This window comes from Myotis nattereri (genome assembly GCF_964212035.1).
Source record: "Myotis nattereri genome assembly, chromosome: 9".
In the NCBI taxonomy this organism is placed as follows: domain Eukaryota; kingdom Metazoa; phylum Chordata; class Mammalia; order Chiroptera; family Vespertilionidae; genus Myotis; species Myotis nattereri.
In genome coordinates, this window is record NC_138084.1 from 67,260,301 (window position 1) to 67,275,481 (window position 15,181).

Here is a 15,181-nt window from a genome sequence, read left to right on the forward strand (position 1 = left end):
AAAGAAAGAAAGAAAGGAAGGAAGGAAGGAAGGAAGGAAGGAAGGAAGGAAGGAAGAAAGAAAGAAAGAAAGAAAGAAAGAAAGAAAGAAAGAAAGAAAGAAAGAAAGAAAGAATAAGCCAAATATAGAGGGGAACTACGAACACTAGAAAAATAAGGGTGGGCTTTTTTTTTTTTTTTCCAGCACAGAAATGAAAATTACTGTTCCACAGAACAATCATTAGTTTCATGGCTAAATATCTACAAGAGTCAGATAATAACTAGTTTTATAAATCTGACTTCCAGGAATCAGAGACCTGAAAGTAACCTTAAATTGAACGGGATCCAAACTTGGATGCAAAAGCTGGCAAGTAGCCCAAGTAATAATCCATCTGATAACTCTTCACATCTGTCTTCCTACTTACCATGCTTCTCCACGACTAATCAGAGAAGATAGTACATGATGCTTGCTACCTCCAGCTGATACAGTCATTCTTTCCACTAGACATTCCTGTATCAAGTGTCTGAGTCTTTAATGCTCCAGAATGTCCAAACTAAGAGGGTAGATTTGGAGATAATATCTGAAGGAGAAATTTAGAGGAAAAGTAACAAAATTAGCTATTTAAAAATAGAAAAGAAGGAAGGATGAAGTGAAAGAATGAAGGAATGAAGGCAAGAAGAATGTAATCTAGTAGAGGAGATGATCCCTATATAACTAATTCTATAAGGGATTAAAGAAAGAAGCTGTACAAAAATTATACAGAAGGAAAGGTGTTTGCTTTAATAAAAGCTTATACATAACTCCACAAATGAGTGGAGTCTGAAATGATTTGTTAATGAAGGAAAACCTTGTCCAAACAGAATAACAACTGTACAGAAAGTATAGGGTCTAATAGTATACAGAAAATGGCAAAAAGTTAATTTTTTAGTGAAGTAGAACGTGTGTGATAAGCAGTAATGAAAAATAAAATTGTGGGAAGATAAGTTAGAGCCCATTTGTGGAATAATTGGGATATAATTTTTCTTTCTGCCAGAATCTATGCCACCAGATCACAATTATTTTCGATCTCAAATAAATGCTTTGGCTTTTTATTTTTAGGTTAACGGTCTGCAGCTTATTTAGTTTATTCTTTTTAGTTGTTTCATTTAGTCTATTGCTGATGGAAACCCATGTTTATATAAAAAATTTAATTACACTTTTTATGTTTCAATAAAGTTTTATATTTTTATTGTAGAAAACTTTGAATGCAGAAGAAAGTTAGACAGAAGACAATAAGTCACTTATAATCATATCATGAGAAAAATACTATTAGCACTTCACTGTATTTTCTTCTAATTTTTAAATACCTGTATTTTTTTATATCAGGATGATCATAGGAAAGTTATAAAATTTTATCTATTTTTTCAATAACTCAGAATTCTAGACCAGACCACAATGCTAATTTTGTGCCTATTTGCCACAGAAACTTTCAAGCATTTTAGCTGGGAAGTGAACTAGAGTACAAAACGGAATTAGTTACAGATGACATCTGCACGTGGATGGCTCAGTCTCTTTTCATATAAAAGCTTAATGACTCACATTACTCAACATGAGTGGTAAAAAGTGTTGAAATCCGTCATTCAAATTTTTTGGCAATGACAGTGGTCTGTATGTGGCTCCAGGCAACTCTGATTATACGGAAAGAAGGAGAGCATTTTGTAATAGTCTTGGCATAAGTATTCTAATTGTGTAAACAGAATAACATTAATTAAAATTGTTTAAGGTGTTCCAACTGTCAGTATATTATATTTGATTGTAGGATAAAAAATGTGGCTTTTCTTTGGTAAAAGTTTGGGAAAGGCTGCTTCAATGGCTACTAGCCAGTGCCTTCTTTAAAATAAAAAAAATACATATATTTATAGAATATACTAGAGGCCCGATGCACAAAATTCACGCAAGGGGCTTGGCCCTCACAGGCCCGGCCAGCCCTCGCAGCCCTGGCTTCGTCCAGAAGGTCATCCTGATGGTTGTTCTGCTCTTTGGTCTAATTAGCATATTAGCTCTTTCTTATATTACATATAGCTTTGTGTTTTACATTTAGAAATACGATCCATTTTTTGTTAATTCATTTTTTTGCATGTGGATGTCTAGTTCTTCAGGCACCATCTATTGAAATACTATCTTTGCTCCATGATACTGCATTTGCTTCCTTGTCAAAGATAAGTTGACTAAATTCATGTTGGTCTAGCTCTGGGCTCTCTATTCTGTTTCACTGATCTATTATATTTTTCTGCAATAGCACACGGACTTGATTACTATAGCTTTATAGTAAGTTTTGAAGTTGAGTGGTGTTAGTCCTCCAACTTTGTTGTTCTTCGTTGGTTATTCTGGATGTTTTGCTTCTCCATTTAAACTTCAGAATTAATTTGTTGATATCCACAAAATAACTTTCTGGGATTTTGATGGAAGCCAATTGTCTTCTTAAACTGAAAATGTTCCCATTTAAATGTTTCTGGTCAGATGAGTGAAAACATCAGAACTATGCTTCTGTGAGATGTACCTGGGAGCAGTGATGGAAGTGGATTAGAACGTGACATTGATTGGCTCAGGGGTCCTCAAACTACGGGCTGCCAAAAACATTTATCCGGCCCTCTGGGTGTTTTTGCCTCCGCTGCCTGTCCTGCTTAGCAGCCGACTCGTCCCGGGCCCGCAGTGTGCATATGTGGAATGTCTGAGGGACAGGGAACTGGCCCTCTGTTTAAAAAGTTTGAGGACCTTTGGAAGGGATATTATAATTATCCAAGTGAGCTACAAGGGGAACCTGAAGAAGTGCAGATAAAGTAAAAATAATTGAAAAAGAAAGGAGATGAAACAGACAGACAAAGGACAGGAAGGATGAAGGCATGGTATGGCATTGAGTCTTGTAAATTGGGACAAATTGCAACTAGCTAGTTTGCAGCTAAGATTGAGTTCTTTTCATTGTGACTTGGCAGATCTTTGCTTGGTGTGGAGATAAACAAAGACCAACCTAAATGAGAATAAGCAATGGTAACTGTCAGCAAGGGGAAATTGTAGGTGGGATAACTAGAAGTGGGACATTATATGGTACTAGTAGAACTGTGCAAGAATGTGTGTGGCAGTACCTTGCCAGTAGCTCGCTGCCACCCTCCAGTAGCTCTCTGCCTGCTTCCCGCCCTCCTGTAGCTCCCCCTGCCCCTTTTTCCCCTCAACCCCCTGAAAGCTTGCTGCCCCACCTTCCTGCTGATCTGTGATCCAGTCGTTACATGGCCAGTCGTTACGCTTCACGGCGTAATGACCATTTGCATATTACATCTTTATTATATAGGACTGGTTAGGGTGCATATTTGACTTTTTTAAAATCGACATTCTGCTGGAAACTGGAACAAAATTAGAGATGTTATCAGCTTTTAATCAAGTCTTGGCCATTTTGGACAGTCACAGAAGATATTGTTTAGCTTCCTGGTTGTCACTAGAGAGCACTCTGGCTTCTTGCAAATCTGACTTACAGCAGGCTGGCTTCCTGGATTGTTTATTATGGAGAAGGGGAATTGGTTTCCTGAGAAGTTGCTTCAGATTGGGGGTTAAAGTTCTATTTTTACATATGACCTTGCCATTGCTCATTTGTATACTCAATATCTCACTAGAAAACTCGTCTCTATTCCATGGCTTATGTACCTTTAGAATGGATAAACTTTGGATATTTACTCTTGGCTGAATGACCTCTTTTTTTGCTATCTGCATATTCTTTGTTTAAACTCTGGAATTCACAAATGCTTCATTCTGGAGGTTAGGTCAAATATCTGTAACTACTAATGCTCATTGCCCTGACAAATCTGTGGAAATAATCGTAGGCACTGCTTTGCCATCGCTATGACAACTCATCTTCTTTGAGACATGATTTGTTAATATTTTTTGGGAGGGTCACATTATATAAGAATGACAGAATAAAATTTTGTGTTCTTGTAATAGCTAAAATTATGGTTGGATGTATACCAAGGCAGAGCTAACTCATCCAACTACAGAGCCGCTGTTGGTTGCCAGCTTACTCTCCATTAAAACTATACCAGGAGGAGAATGAATTCAGGGTTCTGAACTTCCATTATTTCACATAGTTTTAGGTAATCAATGTCTCTGAAACTTCTCAGAGTATTTAATGTGGTCAAAAAGATATATATTCAGAACTGTCCTTTAAGAAAGAAGAAAACCACTGTATACTGAGCATCTAGTATGAGCCAAACATTATATACATATATATATGTCTAATCTTTAAACCCATATTGAAAGGTAAAGATCAGTATCCCCATTTCACAGATGAAAAATTTCAGTTCAAAAAAGTTAAAACATTTATTCAAGTAAGTAGCAGAGATGATGCAAATGTTATTTCATCAAAACCAAAACAAACAAATAAGAGTTTGCAGTGTTTGCAGAATAACTCAATCCCTGCACCTCATCAGCTTATAATACTCCTTTAGCTGGAATTGACTCCTCCCACAAAATATCTGTCTCAAATTTTTACGTCCTTGAAAACTAAATCCTGGATGTGTATTTTAACCCACTATCTGATAATTAGTCTTCTGTTTTGGGGTCTCCTCTCATCAATTTCTGACCTCCTGCCTTTCCTCTCATTTAAGCCCATTCTTTCCTGCTCATTATCATTTCTTTATGCTGCCCAGATGTGACCCAGTTAGGACACATGTCTATGAGCATTTACTATGTAGCACAAAGATTTAAAAATCCACAAAGTCTCCATATTCACCAAGGTTGGTCAATGTTCCAATTGTAGAAAAAACATCAGCAAAATCTGGGTGGGTATGAATTCCTAAGTGCTTGTCAAAAAAATACAAAGCTAAGGTTCTGAGCGTAAACACATAATATAGTACCTTCATGGCCCAGGACACATTTCACAATTCTTGCTTTTTTCTGAAGTTTTAGTTTATTCTATTACAAGTTGGGAACATGCTGTTCCAAGTCATGAATTTAGAGCATAAGTGAAAAAAATTCCCCTCTAACCTCACTTATATTCACATCTCCCTTAAGATATTTGCTAACTTGATTGCTCAAAAAGAGTATATTGTCCTGGCCTGTTGCTCAGTGGTTAGAGCTTTGGATTGCAAACCAAAGGGCTGTGGGTTTGATTCCAGATCAAGGGCACATACCAGGGTTGCAGTTTCAATCCCCAACCATGGTTGTGGAGCATGCAGGAGGCAGCCAATCAATGTGTCTCTCTCACATACCTCTCTCTCTCTCTCTCTCTCTCTCTCTCTCTCTCTCTCTCTCTCTCCCTTACCTCCTGCCCTTCCACTCTCTATAAAGATCAATGGAAAAAATATCCTCGGGTGAGGATTAACAACAATAACAACAAAAGTACATAATAAAGTTTTTGTTGTCATTGATAATTTATTAATAATTTAACTTACTCCTAATAATTGGGCCAACCAGTATCTGATCATGATCCTTGTTGAAGATTATTAGACCAAAGAAGGCGGTATAGTAGAAAGAGCATGAGTTTAGGGGTGAAGGGTCCCCAGTTAGAATCTTAATCTGCACCAAATTACTTATCTTCTCTATGCCCTTTTGTTCTTCATTCTGAAAATGGTAATAAAAATATCTATCCTACAAGCCTTGTATATGTAATAGAAAATATATATAAATTTTAAGCATATAATAAATGTTACTCATAATAATTTGATATTTAGAGCAATGGCAAAAAAAAAAGTTGATTATATTTCCAACTTTGGGTGGCGGTTAGTAGTTGGGAATAAGGGAAATGTGAAGAAAATGAAGGAAGGACCACATGGGCTCTCTACCTTTCCTGAAAGTCAGAGAGGGTATTGAGGTGGGAACACACCTGTTGGGGAGAATAGCATCACAGGAAGTCTGGATCAAGGGGAAGTTGAGATGGAAAGAAAGAAACTTCAATTGAGTAGCTTCTAAGTGCTAGTGGCTTCCCCTATGTTAATCCTCAGAACAAACAAACCCAAGAGGTAGGTATTATTTTCTTAGAGATTCAAAAAAATCAACTATCTTGCCTAAGATAACACAACGAGTCACAGTGCAAATTTTCTAATTTATCAATATCACGGACTTTATATAACCAGTCACGGCCCACAACTCTGCCTTCCAAGACATTTGTAACAAGTCCAGAGACCAGCCATAATTTTATTTCCCATAGTAGCAGATGGCGTATTAATAAAATCCAGTTTTTAAAACCTACTTTTTAGTGCTTGTAGGAGATAATGGAAATCTCCCAGGCTTCCCCAGTCCGTCTGCACACAGGCATGCACCTCCTCCACCCCTCAAACACATACACAGTGAGCTGAAGCTAGATTAGGGATGAGTGAGCCGTTTACAAACAACAAACGGGAACAAAAAGTTCCCAGTACTTATAGCAGAAGGACCTTGAAGATGATGAAACATGAGCAATCATTGAGGCAGAGAATTGGCACCTAAAGCTCTTGCCACAAATCCTATAAAGAGAGTAAAGTAGTCGCAGCTGAAAAAAAATCCCCTTGCTTCCTAATAGAAACAATAGCCAATATTCTTAAGGGGGAAAAAAATGGCCTCTTTAGGTCCTCCAGATTGCTACAAATTGAGGTGTTAAATAATTGAGCTCACAATCAGTCACCTAATACTGCACAAGGAAACAAACTCTAGGAAAGAAAGTCAATAGAAACAGTATATAACAGATTTAGATCAACAAGGTCTTTGGATATTTAAATTTTACATCCAGATTATATAATAACAAAGAATTTAATGTATAAAGGAATGAAAGATGGAGTCACAAAAAATGTGCAAGCTTTAAGAAATGACCAGTCAGATTTGAAAACAAATTAAACAAAAATTTACATTGTTCAGCTCCAATTTCATTTGCTACTTTTTCATATCTTACATTACTCTCCATATTATGTCCATGTTTTTCAGTAAATCCTTGGAAATATTTATAGCTGCTTTTAACCTCCTTTTTTCTGCTAATTTTATCATCTCTGTCTGTCATTTCTTTATCTATTTCTATTAGTTAATTGTTTTCTTTATTATGGGTCACACGTTTCTGCTTCTTTGCATGATCAGTAAATTTTTATTGGATGCTAGATGTTGTGAATATCACACTATTAGGTGTTGAAATTTTTACATTTTTTAGAAGTGCTTACTTTTGTCTTGACAAGCAGTTAAATAATTTGGATATCACTTTGATCTTTTCAGAGTTTTATTGTAAGCTTTGTTAGGATGGGTCTAGTGTAGTCTTTACTCCAGGAATAATTTAGCTCTTTACTAGTTACCTTAAATGTTTAATATCTTGTCACTCTGGCTGGATGGAACTCACACCTCTGCCAGCCTCATGTTACATCTGGGAACTGTTCAGTCTACAGCTCCTTGGCGATGCATCGGCAGCTCATCAACAGATTCAGTGTTGGATGCTATCTCACTCTTCACAAATTCTAGTCTCTTCCCCGTCCCTGGACTTTAATATCTGTCTCCTCAACTCAGTGAAACCACTGTGTTCATCTGGGTCATCCTAGAAAATACCTAACCATATAAAGCAGGTAGGATTTTGGGCTTGCATCATTTCTTTCTCTTCTCTCCTAGCCTATACTGCCTGGTGCCCAATGAATGAAACCAGCTGTTTCATACATTTTGCCAAGTTTTCTAGTTAATCACAGAAGAAAGAAATATTTTATACCAGTTACCATAATATGGACAGAAACAAAAATAAACTTTGGAAGTTATATTTATATACTAACAAATAAAAATACAAAAGTCTTAGATTTTAATCTCCATGAGCTGGGATTTTTCTTGCATGGGTAAGCACAACCTTTTTTATTTGGTACACTATAACCTTCTTAAATTATTTTGATATTTTAATAACAATACTCTACTCTAGAAAGTCACTCCTGGAAATGATGACTATTATAAAGACTACTGCTTATGCCCTTCCTGGGATATCCCATTAACCTCTAAGTAGTTACCTTCATCTGTCCACTGAAGAATCCAATATTTAAATTTCTGGTTCAGATCCCTTTACTGGGCTTTGATTCCATCCCATTCCCTACTGGGCATCCCCACCTGAATGTCTCAAGACTCCCCAGACTCACAGCAGGGGATGGGCCAAATAGGTAAAAGGGATTAAAGGGTACAAACTTCCAGTTATAAAATAAATAAGTTGCAGGGATGTAACAAACAGCATAGAGATTGTAGTCAATAATATTGTAATAATGTATGGTGATAGAAGGTAACTGGTCTAATCATGATAATCGCTTCATAAGTATATAAATATTGAATCACTATGTTGTACACCTGAAACTGATATAATATTATAAGTCAATTATACTTCAATAAAAAGACTCCTCAGACCCAACAGACTCTCTTTATTCCATCAAGAAGAACACCACTTCTCAATAACCTGCTCTTCCTTCTCTATTTACTTATTCAAGATCGATTTGCAAATCAGATCCTTAAATACCATCCTATATTGTTCCTTTTTTAACCAGAGTAATCCATTAATCAATCTTTGTGCTTTATTAAATCTTTATTGTTGAAAGTATTACTAGTACATAGGTCCTCCTTGTTCTATATTACTCCTTTTCAGTCATATCCCACATGCAAAGCCGTTATAAGACTTGATTAATTCTCCCTTCTAGCTGTTTTAATGTCCCTACTCTAATGTCACCTCTGTCCTCCCCATGACTATAATTCAAGTTTTCAGTCTTTCTTGCATGGAGTAGTACAATAGTATAATAGGTGTTCTTCTCTGTACCTGGCCTTAATTCCTTCTGGTCTACCTTCCATAGTCCCATCAAAAAGATATTGTAATATTCAATTTGGTCATTTATCCCTATCTTAAGCCATTTTAATAAAGCCGTATCACTTATGAGATAAATGTCAAAATCATAACAGTAACTGTCCTTTGTGATCTGGTGTCTTATCTCTTGCCATCCCTTCCTTCATATTTTATGGTCCAAATTTTATGTTTAAAAAACTGCATTTTGTATATAATGGATCTTCGAAGAGGCTTCTTCTGCCTGAAATACCTTTAGCCCACTTTTTCACCTAACAAATTTCTGTCATATTTGAAAACACATCTCAAGTATTGTTTCCCCCAAGTATTCTGTGGTCCCTGAATCCTGCAGAAATTGACTGGCTCTTCTATCTTGTATACACTTTATTAGTCTACCTACATACTTCATTGCATAATGACTTGCTGTTTACATGTCTGTCTTTTTTATGTTTTTACCATATTTTGTGCCTTTGAGGTAAAGACAGTTTTAATCATCTTTTGATCCTTCATGCCAATCACAGGGGCTATAATATAGCAGATTCTCAATAAATATATGTGAATGAATGAACAACGTAAAAAAAATAAAAAGAATGAACCTCTGGAATTGTATGTCACCCAGATGTGGCCTATCTTCTCCTTCCTCTTGTCAGGGACAGCGTTGTCCACAAATTATTAGACGATACGGACGTAGACAGGGTCAGGAAATCTAGATTCTAGTTGTGGGAGGCTTGAGGAGTTGCTTACTAGTATGTGGTCTTCTCCACCTGGCAGCCCAAAAGGTGGGTAGGCCTGTGCTCTTTCTTGTTGTATATTTTCAAAAGAGTTAAAAATTAATTTCATGAAATATACAAAATAAACATGTTAAAGATATTCAACTAAATGAGGAAAGCAGTTCAAAGAAGAATCTGAAGAACAGATATATATGCAGTAAAAAACGCTAAAATACGTTTTCTAGTGCTATATATGCATTAGTATCTTATAGGCAACAAAATGGGATGTTTGGGGTTGTCTCTTCTATCAGAAAGTAATCAATTGTATCTCCAATAGACAAACATTTATTTCTTGTTTTTAATTTTTATTTTTCTACAACAGGTGACCTAAAATATTATACTAGTTTCAGGTGTACAGCATAGTGATTAGACATTTATATAACAAAGTGATCATCCAATAAATCTAGTACCCATCTGACACCATGCATAGTTTTTGCAATATTATTGACTATAGTCCCCATGCTGTACTTTAATTCCCATGACTATTCTCTAGCTACCAATTTATACTTCTTAATCCCTTTGCCTCTTGCCCTCATTACCCTAATCCTCCCTCCCATCTGGCAACCATGGTGTTCTCTATCTACGAGTCTGTTTCTGTTCTGCCTTTTTGTTACTTTGTTTTATAGATTCACATATAATTGGAATCATCTGTCATTTGTCTTTCTCTGGCTGACTTATTTCACTTAGCATAATACCCTCTCTAGGTCCATCCATGTTGTTTCAGAGAGCAAGATTTCATTCCTTTTTATATACCTGAGTCGTATTCCATTGTATATATGCACCACTTCCACTGTATCCCTTCATGTATTGATGGCCACTTAGTTATAAATAATGCTGCAATGAACATATGGATGTATATGTCTTTTTGTTTTAGTGTTTCGGGTTTCTTAAGATAAATACCCAGAAATGAAATTGCCGGGTTCTTCTTTATCTCTTATTATATCCTTTGTTTTAAAGTCTATTTTGTCTGGTATAAGTATTACTTTTTTGTTTGTTTGTTTGTATTTTTATGAAATATATTTTTCCATTCTTACTTAAAGTCTGTGGTGTCTTTTGTCTCTTGTAGACAACATACATAAGGTTCTTGTTTTTTATTCATTCCATGACTATATGTCTTTTTATTGTAGTATTTTTATTTAAATACAAATCCATTTGTATTTAAGTAATTGTTGCTAGATATATATTTATTATCATTTTATTATTTATATTTTTAATTTCTTTTCCTTCTTCTTAAAGAAGACCCTTGAACATTTCTTGTAATACTGTTTTGGTGGTGATGAACTCCTTTAGCTTTTTCTTGTTTGGGAAGCTTTTTATCTGAATTTCAATTCTAAATTATAGCTTTGCTGGGTAGAGTAATCTTGTTGCAGGTCCTTTGCTTTTTATCACTGACTTGCTTTTCTATTGCTGCTTTTAAGATTCTGTCTGTCATTAGCCTTTGGTATTTTCACTATGATGTGTCTTGATGTGGGCCTCTTTGGTTTATCTTGTTTGACACCTCTGTGTTGAACCAGGTTAAAGAAGTTATTCATCTTTATTTTTTCAAATAGGTTTTTAATTTCTTGTTTTCTCTCTTGTCTTTCTGCCACTCTCATGAAGAAAATGTTGGTACATTTGAAGTTGTCCCACAGGCTTTCTTTCTTTCTTTCTTTCTTTCTTTCTTTCTTTCTTTCTTTCTTTCTTTCTTTCTTTCTTCTTTCCTTTTCTTTCTTTTTTTCTGTTCTGATTGGGTATTTTCTGCTTCTTTCTCTTCCAAATTGCTGATTTGATCCTCTGCTTCCTCTGCTCTACTGTTGATTCCCTACGATGCGTTCTTCATTTCAGTTACTGTATTCTTCATTTCTGATTGGGTCTTTTTCATGTTTCCTCGCTCCATTCTTTGTTTCTTATCTCTTTGTTGAAGTTCTCACTAAGATCAATGAGTATCCTTGTAACCAATATTTTCATCTCTGTATCTGGTAGATTGCTCATCTCCATTTTGTTTAGTTCTATTCCTGGAGTTCTTTGTCCTATTCTTTCATTTGGGGCATATTTCTTTGTTGCCTAATTTTTCCTGCCTCCCTGTATTTGTTTCTATGTATTATATAGAGTTGTTATGGCTCTCAGTCTCAGAAGAGTGGCCTTATGTAGTAGATGTTCTGTGGGGCCCAGTGGTATGACTCTCTCCTCACCCAATATGGGCACTCTAGGTATGACCCCATGAGGACTATGTACATCCTCCTGTTGTCGCTGAGCCTTGACGGCTGTTGGAATGTCAATGAGAGGGATTTACCTTGAGGCTGATCAGCTTCAATGACTGGCTATGACCACAGCAGAGGAGCTACTGTGCATGGGTTGACCCCATGGAGCACGTCAGTAGGGCTCTGATGCCCAATGAGTCCACGTCTTGAGTGTGTTGCTGGAGGAGGTGATTGGGTGGTGCTCTGGTGCATCTGAAGCTGGCCATCCTGTGCCCTGGTTCTGGGGCCTCTTGGCGGGTACAGACCAAGATCAGCTTCTACCTTACCCTGCCCAGGGCCAACAGGCATGAGCTGTAAAGCAATCTGCAGGTGGTTGCTACTTGTATTGGACTTGAAAAAGACCAGGAGAGACCAAGCTGTAAACTGAGGTTGGCTACCACTGGTGCCAGGCCTGGGGACACCTAGCTAAAGGTATAGGGTACACAGAGGCCAGATGTTGCCTGTTTCGGGGGTGTGAATCTTTGAGAGATTTTAGGAAAGTTCACAGCATGAGCCAAGGCAGGGTCTTTGTATGGAATAGCCACAGGAAGCAACTTGGGTGGGTCTGAAAGTTGGTTGGGGCAGGGTATCAGGGAATCATGAAGGTGGGGCAAATTGTGTTAGCCAGGTTGATGGAGACGCAGCTAGGTTCCTGCCTGCTGGTTCTGCAAGGGTAGAATTCAGCAAAGCAACAATGGTTTCTGTCAGCACTTCTGTCTGAAAACAAAAACAAAAACAACCCTTGCCCCTCCAGCCCTTGTCTTGAAGCCAGATTCTTCAGTTCCTTTCCATATGCCCCTAATGCACTTTTGAGTTGTTGCCCCAGTGCTGGAGCTCAGAGCCAGTGAGTCCAAGTAAGTCCATGTATGGGCCCTTTAAGAGGCAGAGACCTTTTTCTCACTCAGCAAGATTCTCCTCTTGTTTCCACAGTTGAAGTTATGGGGACTTCTCTTTCCAGCACTGGAACCCTGGACTGAAGAGCCTGGTGTGGGCTGGGACCCCTCGTTCCTCAGGGAGGACCTTTGAAGCTGAGATATTCCTCCTGATTTTTAAAAGACAAAAGACACATCTCTGATGTGGCTTCTTTATATCCTTAGTTATAGGATGTCTGTTCAGCTAGGTTTCAGGGGGTTCTCTATAATGGTTGTTTGGTATTTTGCTTGTAATTTTGATAGAGTTGTGGGAAGTTTGAGTACTGTGTTACTTACACTGCCATCTTGACTGGATGCTAGATAACATTTATTCGTATTGCTATAGAGAAGAACCATTTGCATTATTATTGTTTTTTTATCATTCATATCCTTACAGAGTTATATAATAGACTGATTTATTTATAGTCAAAGGTGTGAGATAGGGTATGTGGTGAAATAGCTATAATCAATAAAAACTATAGGAACTGTCAACAAGTAAGTAAAATGCTGCCCCCCCGCCCCCGCCCCCCCCCCCCCCCCCGCCCCACCACATTTATGGCTAAGAACTGGCAGAGACCAGCTAGATCCACCATGAGGACTAATTTCACCTAGAGATAACCCCTAGCCTTTTATACTCATTGTAATACATTAGCATGTAAATGACTCACCACTCACTGCCATGACTGGAATCAGAAAGCCCATACAAGGACACAGTGGCTGATGGAGCTCCTCCAAGAAATCTCCACTTCTTTCCCAGGAAGATCCTAAATATTCCTTCCCCTTATTGAATATCCTACCCCCCTGATTAAATGAGACTCAATAGCCCCTCCAGTGTTGCTATTGACTTATCAACCAGGAGGTCATGGTTCAATTCCCAGCAACCACATGCCCAGGTTGGGGGCTTAATCTCAGTAGGGGGCATGTAGAAGGCAACCAATCGATTCTCTCATCTATAGTTCTATCTCTATCCCTCTCCTTGCCTCTCTTTCTAAAATCAATAAAAACATATTTTAAACAAATAAAGGAATCAAATTCCACTAAAGGGGAGCTGCTGTGTCTGTGGAGTAGCCTACTTTCTGTCTCACTGCTTCACTAATAAGCTCACGTTCACTTTAAACTCTATGCTGGCTTGTATTTGAATTCTTTCCCACATGAAGCCAAGAACTCACAGTAGGTCTCAGACCCTCAGGACCTTGGACCCCCAAAAGTGTGTCAGGTGCATATTCTCATAAAACCAGCTCCTCTCCAGAAGATCGGTTAGACATGCCCAGCACTCCATTATAAAGATACCTGTAATGTCTAAGTCTTGGACAATTTTCCCCCTGACATTATCAAGATGTCACTACTACCTTTTCCAAGGGAAAATGGTATTCTCCGATCTAGACACACAAAGAATTTTTATACCATGTTAAAGAACTTTTGATCGAAAGGTCAAGTTAAAGTACAAATAGCATAGAATGCCAGGAGTTTTTACTTTATTTGATTTTTTTCTTTTTTTAAATTTGAAAGGCAGAATTTTGTGGTGGTCAATAACACAAATCCTGAAGTCCAACTGCCTGGCTTTGAATTGCAGCTCCAAGGCTATGTGACTTAGGACAAATTAGTTCACCTCTCAGTGCCTCATTTTTCTCATTTTAAAAATATGAATGATAGTATTTATCTCATAATTTTAATGATTAGGTTATTATTAGTCATTATTAGTTATTATTAAAAACTAGAGGCCTGATGAGCGAAAATTCATGAAACAGTAGGCCTTCCTGTCCCCAGCTGCCAGCACCAGCTTCCCTCTGGCACCCAGGATCCGGGCTTTGCTCCACCTGGAATCAGGCGATTTGCTCCAGCCCCGGCTTCGGCCTGAATGATGCCTGGAAAGATGTTTGGTCTAATGGTCTAATTAGCATATTACCCTTTTATTGTTATAGATTGTGTGTGTGTGTGTGTGTGTGTGTGCGCAGATTTTGGGGAGTGTCTGGCACATGGTTAGCATTATAAGGATTTGTTAAGCAAAATTTTATAATATAACACAAATAGACGTAGAAGAAAAAAAGGGTTCACTTTTAAATCTTTAAAGGCGTTTCTCATGAACACTCATGAAACTGAGAGAGGTGTACTCTGGGCCTTTATTCCAATACAGTGGGGCCTTGACTTACGAGTGTCCCGACTAACAAGTTTTTCGAGATATGAGCTGTCTCTCGGCCGATTTTTTGCTTTGAGTTGAGTTGTGAGCTAAAATTCGGGTGACGAGCCAGCTTCAGATACCCCACCGCTAGTTGGCACAGCGAACATCACAGTGATTTGACATACGAATAATTTGAGATACGAGCTCCATCACAGAACAATTAAACTCGTAAGTCAAGGCCCCACTGTACTAGTTTCCCGGCACATGAAATCACGTGAGTCCCAGAATCCCTCCTCACATGCAGTTCCCCGTGCTCACAGCCCCACTTTCCTGCCCAGAAAGAGTCCACGACCAGGGAGACGGGACCCAGAAACCCACCCGCTGTGCCAGCGGGACCCAGAAACCCACCC